The sequence below is a fragment of the Microtus pennsylvanicus genome, chromosome 13, assembly GCF_037038515.1.
Source record: "Microtus pennsylvanicus isolate mMicPen1 chromosome 13, mMicPen1.hap1, whole genome shotgun sequence".
In the NCBI taxonomy this organism is placed as follows: domain Eukaryota; kingdom Metazoa; phylum Chordata; class Mammalia; order Rodentia; family Cricetidae; genus Microtus; species Microtus pennsylvanicus.
Window position 1 is genome coordinate 50,778,977 of NC_134591.1, and position 18,346 is coordinate 50,797,322.

The 18,346-nt window shown below is 51.4% G+C and overlaps 1 protein-coding gene across 4 annotated transcripts in view; it reads right to left on the reverse strand.

Moving 5' to 3' along the window:
* The window catches only part of Rnf220 (ring finger protein 220), a 229,267-nt gene that overhangs the window by 97,316 nt on the left and 113,605 nt on the right, over nucleotides 1-18,346 (reverse strand). The window lies entirely within an intron of this gene.

An 18,346-nucleotide genomic window follows, 5' to 3' on the forward strand; every position in this document is an offset into this window, starting at 1 on the left:
ATAACAAATAGAAGAGAGAGAGAAAAGACACCATCTCAATATTCATGGAAGGAGAATCGTTAAACATTAAAGCACACTGTATAATGAAATATTTTGGTATCATTAGAAAAAGGGCTTTGGAAGCTTATCTAATGGAATTAGAAATTGCTTGCAATAAAATGTTAAGCAGAAAAAACATGATATAAATGTGTCCTGGACGGGATTCTGGAAGAGAAAAAAGACATCCATCATAGGGCCAGCTGAGGGGATCTCAGCTCAGTGAATAGCGCAGTAATAGTTTAGCTAAATAGTAACGTACCTATGCTAACATCTTAGTTTTCAATCTGTTTCTGTTTCTTGAGACAATCTCATTTTGTAGCCCACATTGCTCTTGAATTTGAAATCCTCCTGCCTCCGTCTGTTGGGATGCCAAGTGTGCTCCGCCATAACCAGCAATTCCTTAGCCTCGATAATAGTGCCAGGCTGTTGTGAGGTGTTTGCCCTGCTCAAGCTGGTGACGGGCCTGCAGAGAGGCCTCTCTGTTGGCTTGTGTTTCTAAAAGCCGGCAGCTTTGACACCAGCACTGAGCCAGGCACCTTCCTGACCAGTTAGCGCCAGTCCTCACGTCTCCCCAGGAGGCAGGTAGTGTGGCAGTCCACCTCACCCACAGGACGACACAGGCACCAGGTCACACAGCTCTGAAGTGGCACAGGCAGAGGTCACATTCAGGCATTCATGATTCTAATGCCTGCACTTTTTCAATTTGGTATTGAAAAGGGAAATAGAGTATGGGATGGTTAACAGTTAACTCTGTGAAGTGGGATCAGGGGTAGGTCCCCCGACTCCATTGTGGGTGGTTGTTGGAGGGGTGAGGATAAAAGAAAGAATGGCCAGGGCCTGCTGTCTGATTAGATATGGGTGATAAATAAAGGCGGGAACTGCCTCTCCAAACAGCACCGAGGGCAAGAGGGGCCGATTGACAGGGGCTGAGAGAGGACAACTCCGGTTCTGCTTGCTGCTGTGGTGGGGCCTGGCTCAAGGGGCACCAGGGAAGTGCATATATTTTGGGGAAAGCATGGGAACTGGGATGAGAGGATCATTGTCCCAACCTGACCACCAAGCTGCTTGACAGGAAGCAGTCCAGGCCCAAAGGCTCAGAGCAACACTTAGGTTCAGAACTAAAAGGCTTAGGAAGAAGCCTACTGGTCATTGCCTGGGTATGCTGTACTTAGGGCCATGCCCAAGGACCAACTTTGGGCAAGGGCAAGGGAAGGCAGGTGTCTGCAGGGAGACCCGGGTGTCTGGAGAGGGTCCCCTGCCCAGGGCAGACAGAAGGCAGCCTTTGTGCAGCTCTCCAGAGTCACCCTGCTCCCCCACTGTCCCCATGTCCTTCTCTTCCCATTAGCTCATGACTGATGAGAAGTCCTCAGATCAGATGAGTGAGTCCCCCATGAACCAGAGCAGGAGGTGGGGGTGGGGGGACCTCTGCCCTGTTGTCTCTGAGCTTCTGATGACTTCTGTTCCCTGCACAGGACTCAAAAGCCTTCCAGCTAACATGCACCCACAGACTAGCACACGGTAGGCTCTGGCCCAGATGACTGTCCCCAGCCTCGCCTATATCCACCACGCTCCTGCTTCCCTTAGCTGTAGTTGGAGGGTCAATCTGGCCCTCCTGGGCATTTGCCCCAGGTAGGCCTTGGCCCATTTCTCCAAGACCCCCAACACCTCCTGGCCTTGTTCAAGAGGGCCTTACTGGGATACTGGGATGCGAAGCTGGCTGGAGTTAGCCCAGAGCCCAGTTATCTGCAGGGCTAGGGATTTGTGTATGCCGGGCACGCACCTACCAAGTAAGCTACATCCCTAACCCCTATTTGATCTCTTTCTACTTAGAGGGCAATAGAAGCCATAAGGCCTGAGGCTTTCCTAAGCTTCTGTCCCACCAGCGATAAACTTCAAACTTAGTTTGTTTCTAGGGCTTTTCAGACTGCAAGCTGAGGACAGGGATTCTGCGGTGGCTTAGAGTCCTGGCTGCTTCTTATTTTGGAGACTGGAGAGACGGAGCTCACACATAGGATAAATAAACCAATGAAATCTGAGAAAACAACACCTCATTACTGTTTTTCAGAACCACTGTTCACCCTTGCTCAGAGAGAAGGGGTCAGTCTGCCAACTAGGAGCCTGGGCTGGACACTCGCTCTAGTCCTGGATGAGACCCCTCCCTCAGGAACCCTGCAGCGTGGCCTGTTTGCCTAAGTGGGGAACACATGCCTTCCCTGGATCACCTACTTTCTCTCTGAGGTCCTTCACCCCACTGGAGAGCCCAGTGAAGAGACAGACATAGGGAGGAGAAGGGGCAGACCACCACGATGAGAGACAGAACTGGCCAAGTATGAGGGAGCCCTGAGACTTTAGGGCGCTGTGGCGGGTGGAAAAGTCTCACTGCAAGGGAAACGCTGGGACAGTCTTGGAAGAGCATGGTGCAGGATGGAGACCTTCACTCAGAAGCCATCTTTTCTGAGAACCACAGAGAAGACAGAAAGCAATAATCCTGATTGCAGATAGACATTTCTTGTGTATGATGTGCTTCCCTTACTTAAGTTTGGCCTTCGTTTAGCACTCTCCAGAGAGCCTCCTACCTGTGAGGCGTTGTGTGAGATGTGGGGCCCATGATGCCCGTAAGAATGTGATAGCCACAAACATAACATTATTATATAACGTGTCCCACCTGATAGGTCCTAGACAAGACGAAGGAGCTAGTTAGTGGAAAGAAGGGGCTCACTGGTGATGGCTGGGGAGTTTGTTCTTAAAGAAGGATCAGGAGAGTACCAAATGGAGGCTGAAGAGGTCAGGGCAGAGAGCTTGGGGCCAGGAGAGCACCCCAGGTAAGAGGATACCAAGAGCAAATGCTAGAGGCATTGTAGGGCCTGGGTATAGGATGGGAGCCATGAGAAGCACCTGGAGGGTTTTAGGCGGGTCTTACAGGGTATTTGAGCAAGATCAAATACTTGCAGCTTGCAGGCTGAGTATAAGGCAAGGAGAGACGTGAGGCCCCAAACCAAGTCAGTAACACAATATGGGATCCATAGAACCAATGGAGCATGGAAGATGTGGGGTCAAGAGACAGACGACCAAGGATACCTCAGTTTCAGGCTTAGGTATCCAAAGTTCAGTGGATCTGCTCATGGTGGTGACGAAATAAGGAAAGTAACCGAGTCGTGCGCTAGTGTGTGTGTGTGTGTGTGTGTGTGTGTGTGTTTGCTGAGGGTACTAATGGCCACGGGCAGAGCCCACGTGGAGATAATCAGCATGCAGGCAGTATTCGAGTCTATAGCATCTACGCTGAAGACCACTTCAGGATCTCATGACTGGGTAATTGAGAGGGTGATAATGTTATCAAGGGAAATAAGGCCCGCTGAGGGTGCATTATCAAGCAGGTGGGGGAGAGACTTCGTTCCGAGATGTCTGTGGGACAGAGCAAGGCGAAGATCCACCAGGCAGCTGGGAAAACTAGGAGCAGAGCAGCGAGAGGTCAGGTTTGGAGCCTTATGAAGATGATAGCCGAGTGCAGGGACGATGAGATTAGAGCAGATGCTAGGGGAGGGGACAAAGATGGAGCGCTGGAGAACACCCTTTGATTCAGGGTGGCGGATGAAAAGAGAGGGCTGTTGGCATAGAGCCATTGTCAAGGTATGAGAGACACAGGGACAGATAAAGATTTGGAAGGTGCTAAGACGGGTGGGGACCATGCTGGACTTGGGATCTGGATTAATGACTTTCAAGAGAGCAGATTCAATAAAGAGCTAAGGATGGTGGCAGCAATGAGGCAGCGGTGAGAAGTGGAGGTGGTTAAAGAAAAATAAACCTCCGCGCGGTGAGGCCGGGAAGGGGATGGAAACACGAGCGATGAGGGTTTAAAGAATGTGCCTTTTAATATAGGGAAAACGTGGTCTGGCTGCACTCTGTGTTACATGCAATGACATGCCTCCACTTCCACTTCTACAGGGAGGTTGATGACACCATTCTTGGTGCTGGGGGCTCATATGCTCACAGACCCAGGGGTTCAGTGAGCCAGCAGCTTGGAGGAAGGGTCCCTCTCACCCTCTGATGCTTATGAACATCCTGGATCCTTTCTCCTTCCACTTTCTCGTCCCCCCCCCCTTTTTTTTTGTTTCAGGACAGGGTTTCTCTGTAGCTTTGGAACCTGTCCTGGAACTCACTCTGTATACCAGGCTGTCCTTGAACTCACGGAGATCCGCTTGCCTCTGCCTCCTGAATGCTGGGATTAAAGGTGTGTGCCACCACCGCCTGGCTCCCTTTCTTTACTGAGAGCCTGTTATTTGCCATCTGCACTAAGGGATATGGTTCAGGGCTTAGGGCAGGCAAGGGAGGGCTTGCAGGGAGAAGACACTGGCAGCTCAGCAGAGCAGGACTCAGAGCCAGGGCGGTAGCAGGTGGGGTGGAGAGGAGAATGGTCTTGGAGGCCATGTTAGGGATGGAGTCCCCAGGGCTCTATGACTACCTGGAAATGAGCTGATGGGAAAGGAGGCCAGAGGCTGGCTTTGGGGTGCTAGGAAGAGGTCAGGTGTGATGCTCAGGGCCTCTCTTGTCTGTCCAGAGCCAGAGTTTGGTGCATCGACACAGTGAAGCGAGCACTCCATCTCGGGGTAACATGATCCTGTAATGCAGGGCTCCTCTGATGTGGGCTGCTTGCCTTTTACAGCATTAGGGGAGCAACATTTCATGGAAAATTCAATAAATCCCCCTGTACAGCCAGACGTCTGTAAACAATGGCTTCCAAATTCAATCAGGCTGGGGACCCGCAGCAGCATTTATGAGCTCTAACGTGGAATATTATATAGGGGCGTGAGTAGCGGGGTGGAAGGGTGGGGGGCGGAGGGTGGAGGAGTAGGGGATGGGGGAAGGGACTTCCTGGAAGAAGAACGCTCTTGCGCCTCTTGCTCTCAAGGTGCAGATGGCTCTCTCCAGGTAGAAGTTCGGGCACGGGGGCTCTTAGGTGGGGCCTGAGGGTCACTGAACTAAAGCCCTAGGCTTGGGGAGGAAGGCAGAGATTTGGCCTTGGGCACTAGCTGTGGGGAAAGTGTGGGAGAGTAGTCCACACTGAGCGCTGACCTCCTTAGTTCCCTCCATGACCTCATCTGGGGATGAGCAGCAGTTACCAGGATGTGCTTAGCCGATTGCCTTTTTCACACAGCAAGGCCTCACAGATTCCGAATCTTGCTATAGCCTCAGCCTGGTCAAGCTCTTTGGAGAGCTAGCCCACATCTGTCTCAGGTTCAGACTGCCCTTTCCTTGGTGTAGGAGGACCTGACATGAAGTAGATCACATGGGAATGTCTCTGGGTATGTCCCAGCATGCTATCTTACCTTTAGGCCCCCTGGGTTTCTCTTCTCCCTTAAACCCTGCTGGCGTGGCCAGCTCTCCTAGTCTCTGCCTCCTCCTCTGCACTGGCTAACAGGTTCTCTCCAGCAAACCAGTATGAGGGATTATGGGAAAAGGAAAGAACATAGGCCCTGGGTTCCAGCCACCGCCGGCTCTAAAGTGCCTTCCTACTCCTCTTATCTTTGGCTGGCCTGGAACTCACTTTGTAGATCAGGCTGGCCTCAAACTCACAGAGATCCGCCTGCCTCAGACTCCCTAGTCAGGCTAAAGGCATATACCACCACACCCAGAGCTCTTGAGAAACTCAGTGTCTATCTGTACAAAGTGCCTGCATGGGTGAAATTAGACAACGGACAATGTATGCACAGAGCCCCTGACACGAACTCAGAAAGCAGCTCCAGGGAAGCAAGCTTCCCCACGGGCTTCTCCTTTCAAACTTCTAGCAAAGCTCCAGGAATCACCAGGCGCTGTCCCCACCAACAGAAGGTACCCGGCGCATATCAGCAATTCTCTCCCGCTTTATCTCCCAGGCTCCTTTGCAACCAGCTCCCCTTGGCAGGACTGATTTCAATCCAAGAACATTAAAGAGAATGAAAGTGAGGGCCATGTTTAGCACACGGAACCGGGGGCGGCAACTCGGAGGGAGCTCATTTGCTTGTCTGGAGAACTGCAGTGGATGCACCAGGAGGGCAGCCCCCCCCCCCCCCAATCACGTACAGCTCTATTCCCAGGGTCAAGAGCTGTGTTGACACTTGGCACATGCTCAGTAGAGGAATGAATTAATCCACTCTTAATCTCCATTTTCTTCTGGTTCTCTCGAATGGCCCCAGAAGGAGAGGCAGAGTATGCTTTCCAGAACTTTCAGCCACTGTTCCTAAAAGGCAGAAACTGGCTCTTGCCTCTGAATGACCTTGGACAACTGAAAAGGCTCTCCCGTGCCGCAGGCGTGGCTGGAACCACTGCCAGCGAGGATCTTGCTGTCCACTACTACAACCAGGAGCCTGGAAGGAGGTCACTCTTTCGGGCCAGCTTCTGCGCATGCTCTGAGATGACTGAGGCTCAGCCTCTGGAGACCACAGAGATGTGACTTCCAAGAATATAGACAGGTTGTCATTTCCCTTCACCAGAGAGGATGGTTCCATAGCTTTGTCTAGTCAGTCTTAAAGCCCAGGCCAACAGGGAGCAGGGAAGGGCTGGCTAGCCTCAGAGCCAATGCTAGGTTTCTGTAGAGGATTTGTCAGGGGCCAGGCTCAGCACTCAGCAGTGGAGTGCTGTGTCATTAAGAACTCACACTGGCTAGGTGGCATCAGTACCACCCTCACTGCCCCCAAAGGAAATGGAGGCTCAGAGAAACCCAGCAGCCAGGAAGAACAAGGACAGTCTCCGCCCTAGCTATGTGCCACCACAGCCTGCTGCCTCGGAAGGCAATAGGCAGCGATTCTCGGGCCTCCTTCTCCTCCCTCTACAGTTTGCTACAGGCAGGGCAGCCTCCCTAACCGTCTCCAGGAAGAGCCTTGGCCAGAGGTGGTAAGCGTTGTTCTGGTCCTCTGGATCTATTGCTGGGAACTCCCTGGAGAAGAGCAAGGTGAACCAGGTATCTTAGTTATAGAGACAAATCGGAGGAGGCTTGGCCGTCCACCTGGGACCAGTTCGGGCAGTGCACTAGGCATGCCGGACAGCAAGAGGCACAGCTTCATCTTTACTCTGTTCAGCTGCTAATAAATGCCACCCACCTGGAAGGAGGTGGTCCTTTAAGATGGGGCCAGTGTCCACCTTTTGGTTTTCCATTTGGCAGGAGGGGGAGGAGTCCAAGGTGACAGATTCCCCAGGGGCATGACCCCCCTCCGCAACCCCTCTAACTGACCCCCCCCAGATACCAGCTGGGCTTTGGTCCTGAGGCAGGCACACAAAATGATTCCTTTTCTTCTTTTCTCCCTAGCTCCGAAATATAACGGCACCATATTCTCTGAATGCCCCAGCCACACTCGTGTCCAGACACACAGCTCCAATGCTCACTTCCACGACTTGCCCGCTCAGTGCTCTCTCTCTCGCTCTCTCTCTCGCTCTCTCTCTCTTTCTCTCTCCACTCCCCCCCCCCATTCTCCCTGCTAGCTGCTGTAAGGATCAGTCCCCAAAGAAAAATGCCCAATTTGTCATGTCGTGTCCAGCTGTTAACCTCCCGTCGGTAAGCCATGGGGAAGACTTACTTTCTCCTATTTATTTATTTGCCACTTGGACAATAGAAGGCCCCAGGCCTGCTGAGTTCTCCATAATAAAGCCACCAACGATCTTCCCCATCACCCCCTCCCCTCCCCCCTTCCCCATGTCAACAACACTAGGCAACCTGCAGGTGTCACTGGGCATTAACCCCAGGCTTAACTCTGGCTCTGCTGAACCGGAGGGAAGGGGGAGGAGGAAAGCCAGGAAAGGTGGGGGGTCTGATGGGGAGGTCCCCTCACAAAGAAGAAGGCCTGGGGATGGGCTGGCTCATAACCATCCCTCCGGAAAGCTCACTGTGCTGAGGCTGGGGGAGGGACGGAGGGTCCAACCAAATAATGCTGCTCCTTCTTCCCAGCCTCCCCAGTGGTCTCCAGGCAGAGCCCAGGCCAGCCGGTGGCAAGCACTCCTCTCACCGCGCCTAGCAACCCTGCTGAGAGACCAGCTCTCTGGAATGAGGCTCAGCCTGGCTGGCCAGGGAGCGGCTGGGGCACGGAGGAGAGGCTCCAGTTCCCCCTGACACCCCCCCCACACCTCCCCCACGACTGCTCCTTTTCCAGCTCAGTCTTGCTCCCCTCTCTGGGCCCAATGTACCAAGGAAGTGTTAGGAGAAGCTGACGGTGATGTACCCCCAGATAGGTACAGGGGTTCCTGTAGATCAGAGACAAGATGGGGATGGGGGCCTGGGTAGCCCCTGCCCAGCAGCTCTTCCTCTGTTGAGATGTCAGAGTGAGTTATGGGTCACATGGAGGTGTAGCCTCCGTGCCTCTCATCTGGGGCCCTGCCTCTCTTTTGTTAATTAACACTATCCTTCTTGGAACCTTAGCTTCTCCGGAGGACAAATTGTGGAGATGACGATTACTCGGGGATTGTGGTCATCACTCCCCAGCTATTATTTTAGGAGGCCCTCCATCCTGGTGACAGCTTTACTCCCCACACTGTCTCTGTGCAGAACAAGGCTCCCTGCTGAATGTGACCCTCTACTCCCCCCTCAGGGAGGCCACAGCTTTGGTGCAGCGGTACCCAGGTCCATCCAGAGATTTCTGGTGCAACTTTTTTTCATTGTTTGGTTGATGGTGGAGATCGGAATGGGAACGTCTAGGACATGAAAAATGAATGTGATACAGCTGCCTATGATACATCATGACCTGGGGCAGGCAATGGTGCTCACTCTGTTCTTAGTAGGTGGGACATCCTCTGTATGAGAAGTAGCCGAGGGCCCGGTGAGATGACTCAGTGGGTGAAGGCGCTTCCAGACAACCCTCAATCCCTATTACCTGAGTTTGCTCTCTAGAACCTACAAGGTGGAAGGAGAGAACAAACTCCCCAAGTTGTCCTCTGACTTCCACACACACACACACACACACACACACACACACACACACACACACACACACCAGCTAGCGATCAGAGCACAGGAAAGAGATCTATCCACGATCCTGGCAGTCAGGCAGGCCTCCTGCTCCATGAGTTTGTTTGCCACAATGAGGGAAACAAGGGCCTAATTCCACGTGAGGGGCTTCAAAATGAATTTCTCAGGATTACGTTTTATAAAATTTACCCAGGAAACATGGTAAGAGGGATGCTGGGGGTTTCAGCAATCTGTGACAAGGTGACAAGAATGGGAACATACCTGTCTCACCCAGAGATGCCAGGACCACTGTTGGATGTGTGAAGAGCTCAGGGCCCTCTGAGGTCCATCTTCTGGCAGACCATAGGAGGCCTTAGAGGGCAGTACTCCAACAGGAAGGAAGCAATGACTGCCTAGAAGGTGCGGCCAGGAAGCAGGTTTCTAGGGAGCCTTTCAGGGAGTTCTCAGAAGGTAAGATTCTAGACACATCACAATCCACCAAGAAGATGGTGCCCAACAGAGGAGGCCGTGGGATGCTCCTCGGCTTGAACCTGGTTGGTCACTAGCTGTGTGGCTTTGGTTAAGTTCCTCGACTTCTCTGAGGGTCTGTTTTCTCTTCCAGGAAATGACCATAAGGAGAGCCACCCACTTCCCACTTGTTGGGAAGATTAGAAGAAGTAGCCTGAGAGAGACACCCAAAGTCAAGCCTATTACATGGCAAACATGCGGTCCATGTTAATCATTATTCCCTTGGCTAACTAGGTCTAGTCCCTGCTTCAAGGAAGAAGGCAGTCTGTTGTACCTGGAGGCCTCCACACAAGAGAGACAGGCAGTCAATCCAAGAGCTTAGTCTCGCTCCTTCCTCTGACTTCACCCTCAGGCCTGGAGAGAGAGACACCAGTGTGGCTGGCTTGAGCAGGAGGCATAGGTGCCTTTCTCATCTGGCCTGAATAGCAGGCATTAAAATGCATTTTGGTTCACCCAGGACAATAAAGAAAAAAAAGGAAGCTTTAAGTCACTAATAAAAATCAAATGTAGGCAGTTTGCAGGAGTGATCAGCTCGGAGCTTTGCCGTTCTCTTGTTAAGGGTCTGAAGCCATAAATAACCTTCCCCAGAAGAAGGCAGAGGCGCGGGGGACTGAGTGAGAGGGAACGCAACCACACAAAATTTTTCATTTTTCTCCATAAATCATTTCAGCGTGCAATAATATTTGTTTTTTCTAATGAGTCTCTTGTGGTCCATTCCAGGAGCTAACATCAGGGCCTGTCAGGGGGTGATGTGTGGTACAGTTCAACGCTTTACAAAAACTGCCTGCTACACAGATTTTCTCCCTCTCTTCCTTATGCTAAGTATTCATGAAGGCCATTATTCTATACCCGGGCCTTAGTCTTCCTTTCTGATCAGCATCTTTGCCATCACAGTCTATGGATGCTGTCGGTCCTTGCTGCAGCCAGGGGAAGGGATATGAGCACTAGAAGAGGAAGGCTGGGTCAGAGATGCCTCGAGATGCCATCAGGTACAGGCTTTGATCTTGAATGAGGGGAGGGGTCACTGTTTGAAGCTCAGCTGAGGCTGGTGTGGGAAAGTACCTCTTGGCCAACGGGCAGCCCATAGACGAGTGGGCAAGACCACCAACCAGGCAAGACAGAAATCTGATCAGTAAGACACACTGGGCATGCTCGAGAGTTGGGAGTTTATCTTAGAGGCAAAAGGAAATCGTCTAGAACTTTGCAAAGAACACAACTTCACTGGGTGTGGTTAATCCTAGCGTTGGAGATGGAGGGCTGGTAGCAGGATCCCATCTTTGCAAACAACAGCAGCAAAACAAAGTAACATCCTGAAAGAATAAGTTGTGCTTTGAAAAGACTTTTCTGCTTGTTCAGTAAGTTGAACAGGATGGTGAAGTTAAAGAAAGCAAGATGGCAGACAGATTGAAATTATATATATCTCACTGAGTAGACCAGGCTGACCTCGAACTCATAGAGATCTGCCTGCCTCTGCGTCCCACATGCTGGGAGTTAAGGTGTTCACTACCACACCGGGCTCTTGAAAACTTCTGGAAGTGTAAGTAGTACAGATAGATGACAGTGATTCAGACAGCAGATTCAAACAAAGCCCAGGGATTTGGGGGAGAGTTTAGTAAAACCCTACTTGTTTGTTCTGCTGGCTTGGCCACTCTTCTGTGGCATCATCGGCCTCACTCCAGTGTGGATCACACATTCCTCTCAGCTCCTGTGAGATTTTCTCCTCACCTCTCCTCCCTCGGTATGCTCATCATGTCATTGTGACCATCGGCTTGAGCTCATGGAAAGTGGAGCCCGTGCTGCAGAATTCTTGCACCTCCCTAGCTAATATGGAATATGGCACAGAGGGCTGACCCTCTGCAGTGCTTACTCTGAATAAGCAAATATGCAAATGAATGAATAGGAAAGAGGAAGTAAGGGCAGAGGGCTAAGGAATTTGGGGTCAGAGGTTGGAAGTGAGAGCCCCTCAGGAGACCGGCCAGGAGTGCCCAGTGTGCAAAGATCCTGGAGAGTGGGCCCGGGCTCACAGCAAGACTGGAGAAGCAGCTTTGGCCAAAGCAAAGCTAAATTATGATAAATTTAAATACCAGACAAATATCCAGAAGGTTGGGCAATTCTAAAGTTGCTACTGGTGTCTGGGAGGGAGAGCTACTGACTGGCGTGGCCAGGGCTGAAGCCTGGGAGAGCCACTGACTGGCGTGGCCAGGGCTGAAGCCTGGGAGAGCCACTGACTGGCGTGGCCAGGGCTGAAGCCTGACCAGCCCTCTCACTCCTAGTGAGAGGTGGGGAAAGCGCAGAGGAATCTTCCCACCCCTCAAAGAAGAAGGAACAGAGAAAGAGTAGGGAAAGGGGAAGCAGGGGGGTGAGGGGAGACATTTTAAGGAAGGGGGCAGGGTATTGTGGCTAGAGTTCATGTGCTGAAGGCTTGCCTGGTTCTCAGCTGAATGAGGTTCAGCTGCATGGGACGAAGGGGTGTTTGAACCTGGGTGTTAATTAAACCTCATCAGTAGATGAAGACAGCTCCAATCGAACAGGCTTTTAAGAGGTGGGGGCCTAGTTGGAAGAAGTAGGTCACTGGGAGTGTGCATTTAAGCGCCCCCAGCCCCCTATTCTACCACATGATGGTCTACTTCGCCTCAGCCCAAAGTGATGGAGCCAGGTGACCTCCTACCGAAATCTCTGAAATTGTGAGGCCAAAACAAACCTTTCAGTCCTTAAGTTGATTTCTCTCTTACGGTTTGTCACAGTGGCAGAAAGTGGACTGACAATGGTTCAAGAAGTGTTTATAGCCAGGTGGTGATGGCACATACCTTTAATCCCAGCACTCGGGAGGCAGAGGCAGGCGGATCTCTGTGAGTTCAAGGCCAACCTGGTCTATAAGAGCTAGTTCCAGGACAGGCTCCAAAGTACAGTGAAACCCTGTCTCGAAAAACCAAAAAACAAAAAAAGAGAAGTGTTTATAGGGTAAAGGAGGCAAAAGGAGAGGTTAAGAGGGTAAGAGAGAGGCCAGGGGAGAGCAAGACAGATGGATCCCGGCTGGGTGACCATACCCAGGGAATATTGATCAGTGTTTGAAACAAGGTCTCCAGTGACATATGCTGGGATTTGTCCTTTGCCCTGCTCAGCAGTTTTACCAACAACTCAAATCTGTCACCAACCAGGGCAACAGATTTGTGGTGAGATGAGGCTGGGGACTGACAAGATGGAATACAGATTTCAAATTCGAAACTTCCTTCTGAAAGTTGGAACACAAATGAAGGAGCAACGGGGAGAGTAACAGTTTCTACTAAAAAGAACTAATTATAAATTCCACATGTGTAGGCTGGATGAGTTATGCTTTGAGGGGAGTTCACGGGAAGGGAGTCTGGATGAATTCCCTACACAAGTGTGAGGACCTGTGTTCTTATCCCAGAAGCCCACAGAAAGTCAGATGGGGCAGCCAACACCCATGATCTTGGCACTGAGGAGATTGGAGGTGGAGCCCGCTGGACAGCTGGCCTGGCACACACAGCAGCAAAGAGAGCCTTTCTCAAACCCAGTGGATGGCGAGGGCTGACATCCGTCCCTTAATCTCCACACATGAGCCATCGTATGTACACACGCACACAAACACATGTGTACATAAGTGTGCACAAATACATGGAACAAATACGCGTGTGCAAGCACACATAAGATTAAAAAAAGAAGAAGAAGAAAAACACAGAAAAGGGGAATTTTTCTTTGAGTATGGTGACTGGAAATGGAATCGGGCTTCTAGAATGGTCAACGTATTTGTTCAAATCCAGGCATGGAGACCTGTGTGACTACTATCAAGTCTGATATACTATAGAGGGGAGGATTGGTTGTAGACCATGACCATGCAAGAGGGTGTGTGTGTGTGTGTGTGTGTGTGTGTGTGTGTACGGAGGGGTAGATGGGAGACAGAGAGAAAGGGAAGGCAGGACAGAGCTAGTGAGATAAACACTGTCATGGGCCCTTTCCATCATGTACTCACAAGAGCATAATAAAGCCCTTGTAATATACTAGAACTTGTGTGGTCCCGGGGCCTAATTTGCATACTAATTACTGAGTGCAAATGGGACTGAGGGGTAGGGAGGAAGGGTGGGGGAGGCATGCAGGGAGCGAGAGGCCTGGACTGTTTGCTCTGCCATTTCATATCATGCTAACAAGCTAATCCGGCGTGCAGTTAGCTCCTGATATATAACTGCTCATTAGTATTATAATAAAGTACATGAAACAACCATAAAACGTTATATACTGCACAAGTGTTGTTTTCTTGCCAATTATCTGCAGGCGGATTTATCACCACAGTTGTTTCGAATTCCCCTTGGTGAGGTTTGGGCGGAATAAAGAAAGGTGTTGGTGGCGGCGGCAGCAGAGGGGGGCCTTTTTGAGGGGCAGACCATGTGTTTTCTTAAGTAGCACTTACTGATGTGCCGTTTCATGAGAGGGAAGCTACGAGATCCATCCTTCCCATCTCCACAGCTCAGCGGCTCCTGAGGAGCATGCCGGCTGAGAGCTGAGCAGGCTTGCAGTCCCACAGCTTTTGGGGTGACTCAGACCCCCCGGCTGGAGAGGCCTGCGTCTGTTCGGTGGATCTCAGAGAGCTACATCACCGAAGGCACCTGTCCAGGAGCACAGCTCAGACCACACTTAACTCTTCTCCCAAGAGCTTCCAGAGTGATCTCTACCAAGGGTGACTCCACCCAAGATGCTCTGGAGGTCAGCGGTTCCTTCGGATACTCCCTTTCGCCTCTGTGGCCTCAGGGTGTCCCAACCATCTAGACAGAAGTGCCAGCAGGGGAGAGGAGATCTGACCTTCCCTCCCCAGCAAATACGAGACAGGCCTTCTCTTGGCTTTCGTGGGATAGGAAGAGACTTCAGGGCCTGCTGTACACGCACGGCTGGCTCTCATTCTCCTGGGTGAAGAACTTACACAGTGTGTGTGTGCCTCATGGGTAGGTCTCTGTAAACTGCTCATGCCCAAGGAAAACCATTAGTTCTCACAGCCTGTCAGGAATGGGTTATGCTATCCAAGAAGTCAGTTCTTAAAAGGAGGCCCCTGACTGGAAGTCTCAACAGGCCCGATGCAGCCTCTCATACCCGCAAGGGGCCTCACCTTAGGTACGAGGAGCTGAAGGGCTGTGGTTGGTCCCACTTTGCTTTGTGCTGTATCAAAGATTGGGAGTGGGAACCAGAAAGCACAGGCTAACTTTAAGGGCTGGAGCTCCACCTTCTAATACTCTGCTGCCTTTTAGCGAGTGAGTCAGGGGTAGCTCACATTCACAAGGGACAGCCACCTTGACACCATCTGTCCTGGACTAGGGCTCCTACCAAAGCACCCTAAGGAGAAAGGAGGTAAAGAAGGCAAAGTGGGAGAGCTCCTGGGAGAGGCAACATTTCCCTGAAGGACCCACCTACCCCAGGGAGGGTGTACCCAGGAGGAGGGGGGTGAGCTGTGTGCCCCCCCCCCCGACCCCAGACTGCTACCTGCCCTTGGAAGTCTTGATTTGTCCTTGGTCACAAACAACATGCTCAACCCAATTGCTCACTTTCCCGCCTCTGAATAATTCAAAAAGCTTAACGTTTAAAATATTTACTATATTTCTGTCCCAGATATGTTTCTTTGTTGCCTTTGCTCTTTATAACTTTTAAATTAAAGTAATTAATGACAAGTCCTTTTGAGACTGGATCTCACCATATAACCAAGGCTGCCTGCCCTCACCCTCAAGAGCTGTGACGGCAGTTGTGTGATCAGTACACCTGGCTCACACGCCTCTCGTGTTTGGGTGTGTGGGGGGGACAGCGCAGGGTCTTAGTGAAAGGTGGGCTCAAATCACTCACTAAGTAGCTGAGAATGACCTTGAACTTCTGATTCTGCTGTCTCCACCTCCTGAATGCCGGGGTCACCCTCGGTTTCTGCAGGGATAAGGATTGAGCCAGGGCTTTGTGCACGCTAGAGACACATGCTGCCAACTGAGCCACATCGCATCCCAGACCTCCCTACGCTCTATAGTCTCTCCGCCCACGCCAAACCCCAGTCACGCACAGAGGTGCCCATGTGGCTATGGCACATGCTTTGACACTCAGGATTCAGGTTGATGATTACAGTTCTCCCCACTGCTGACTGCAGATTTCATGACCGAGTTACTCTGATGGCACCATGGTGACAATGGTGATAAAGACGGATTCGATACGTGGTAATCTCCAAGTCCAAGGAGAAAGCGCATTTCTGACCTGTGGCACTGGCTTCAGGCTCCTCTCCTGTGCTGTGGTCCACTCTCCACGCATGTGCAACAAAGAGCAGGGTCTATCTGCACCTACCAGAGTCGCATCTCCCCTTTTGCCCATTCTGATCCTTCTGCTGGCGTGCACACTTCCCTTCCCAGATGCCATCTTTCCACGAGGCTCGGGTATTATCTCCTACAGAGGGTTTTCTTGACACTCTAGTCCCAGTACGATCTAAGGTCCCTTTATCTGCCCAAAAAGTTTCCTGTACTTACCTCTGTGTTGGTGTCGGCAGCTTTTGAACCTCTTCAGGGCAGGGATCTTATTGGAACCTTATTTTTTATAGTCACACCTACTCACACAAAGCCTGGCTCAGGACAAGATACAGGCTTTCATTTATTACCTACTTTGGGAGCACCAGCCGAGACCGAGGGAGCACCAGCTGAGAGACCGAGGGAGCACCAGCCGAGAGACTGAGGGAGCACCAGCTGAGACTGAGGGAGCTTTAAACTTATACTAACATGCCAACCGAAAGCACCCAGGCGACTTCAGTTTGCTCCTCCCTTTTAGGCTCTGCCACCCTCAGATGCCCTCCTACAGCCCATGTGTTAAATGCTTAGTGACCTTTGGGAAGTAACAGAAGCTTTAAGAAGTGAGGTTTAGTGGCAGTTCTTCTGGAGATGTACCCTCGAAGGGGCTAGTGGAACCCCCAATCCTGTCTTCTTTCTTGCTTCCTGACTTCGAGGTGAGCAGCTTTGCTCATCCTCGTATTCTGCCATGGTATCCTGCTTGCCATAGGCCCAACTGCAATAGGGCCAAGTGAACACGGACCGAAACCTCCAGAACCATGAGCCCAAACCAAACCTGCTCTCCTGAAACTGACTATCTATGTCATTTGTTACAGAAACAGAGCGCTGACCGACAGACCTCCTTTGGGCTCTAGGGGCTAGACACTCCCTTCTAAGACCAGAGACACCTGTGACTTTAAAGGCTCTTCTTTTATTGTCACCTGTTTTCCTCCTCCTTTTAGTCTGCCTTTAAGCGAGCAATAATAGGTCCTGGAACTGCCCCACTCTGGCTCAGCCCTGCAGAGTCAGTAGCTGCCCCCCCCCCCCCATTGCACTGGAAGTGCTAATGCTCTGTTCCTGATCCTGCAGCTGCCCCAGCCTTCAGGAACCATCCAGCAAAAGGCCTCAGCTGCAGCTCTGCTTTGGGCTGTCCCCCATAGCAGGCGTCATAGGCGGACAGCAAGAGGGCTACAAATGTCCCCACAGGTCTGCTGCGGGGATTTACTGAACTAAGGAATGCAGTTCCTCCCATAGCCTCTGTTTCATCCCTTAGTCCCCTTTGAAGGACACATTGTTATAATTAGAAAAAGGTAGAAGAAGCATGGGCTTTGAAGCCGGGCAACAGTTTTGTCTCTCATAAGCTATTCCACACTGGGGAGGTTGGTATCTTTCCTCGTTTCAGCTTCTCTATAAACAAAGCTGCAGTGCCCACTCAGTTCTGCCAAGGGATAAAGACCCAGGTCTACTGTATATCTCTGATACCTAGATGGCAATAATAATATTTATAATAATAATTAACATAAAAGTTTGAATTTGGACATAAAGACCCAACAGCGTAAGACCCAGATAGGCGAGACAATGGAAAGAGCCGAGGGTCTTAGTGCAGTTCCTGTGGGCCAGCCTTAGTGCAGTTCCTAGGGGCCAGCCTTAGTGCAGTTCCTGTGGGCCAGCCTTAGTGCAGTTCCTAGGGGCCAGCCTTAGTGCAGTTCCTAGGGGCCAGCCTTAGTGCAGTTCCTGTGGGCCAGCCTTAGTGCAGTTCCTATGGGCCAGCCTTAGTGCAGTTCCTATGGGCCAGCCTTAGTGCAGTTCCTATGGGCCAGCCTTAGTGCAGTTCCTATGGGCCAGTCTTAGTGCAGTTCCTAGGGGCCAGCCTTAGTGCAGTTCCTATGGGCCAGCCTTAGTGCAGTTCCTAGGGGCCAGCCTTAGTGCAGTTCCTAGGGGCCAGCCTTAGTGCAGTTCCTAGGGGCCAGACTTAGTGCAGTTCCTAGGGGCCAGCCTTAGTGCAGTTCCTATGGGCCAGCCTTAGTGCAGTTCCTATGGGCCAGCCTTAGTGCAGTTCCTATGGGCCAGCCTTAGTGCAGTTCCTATGGGCCAGCCTTAGTGCAGTTCCTAGGGGCCAGCCTTAGTGCAGTTCCTAGGGGCCAGCCTTAGTGCAGTTCCTAGGGGCCAGCCTTAGTGCAGTTCCTGTGGGCCAGCCTTAGTGCAGTTCCTAGGGGCCAGCCTTAGTGCAGTTCCTATGGGCCTCATTATCAGAGGGATTCAAGGAGGGACTAGACAGTAATGGGTCGTATGAGAATGAATACATGGACGCTGGACTCGATAACTTTTTGCTGAGGACATATGGTAGGTAAGTGTGGTACTACTGAGGTGTCCCCCCCAGCCTGCAGATAATCTAGGAGCTCTCCCAGTCCTGAGATGCCACATTTCCCTCTCCCTCCTCAGCTCTGTCATCCTGAGCAGGACAGGAAGCATACAAAATTCTCGGGTTAATCATTCATCTGCCACTCCTTGAAGTTCTGCATCGTGTCAGGTTGTGCTGGTTGCTAAGGAAGTCAGGAGGAAAGAGGATGAAAGTTCA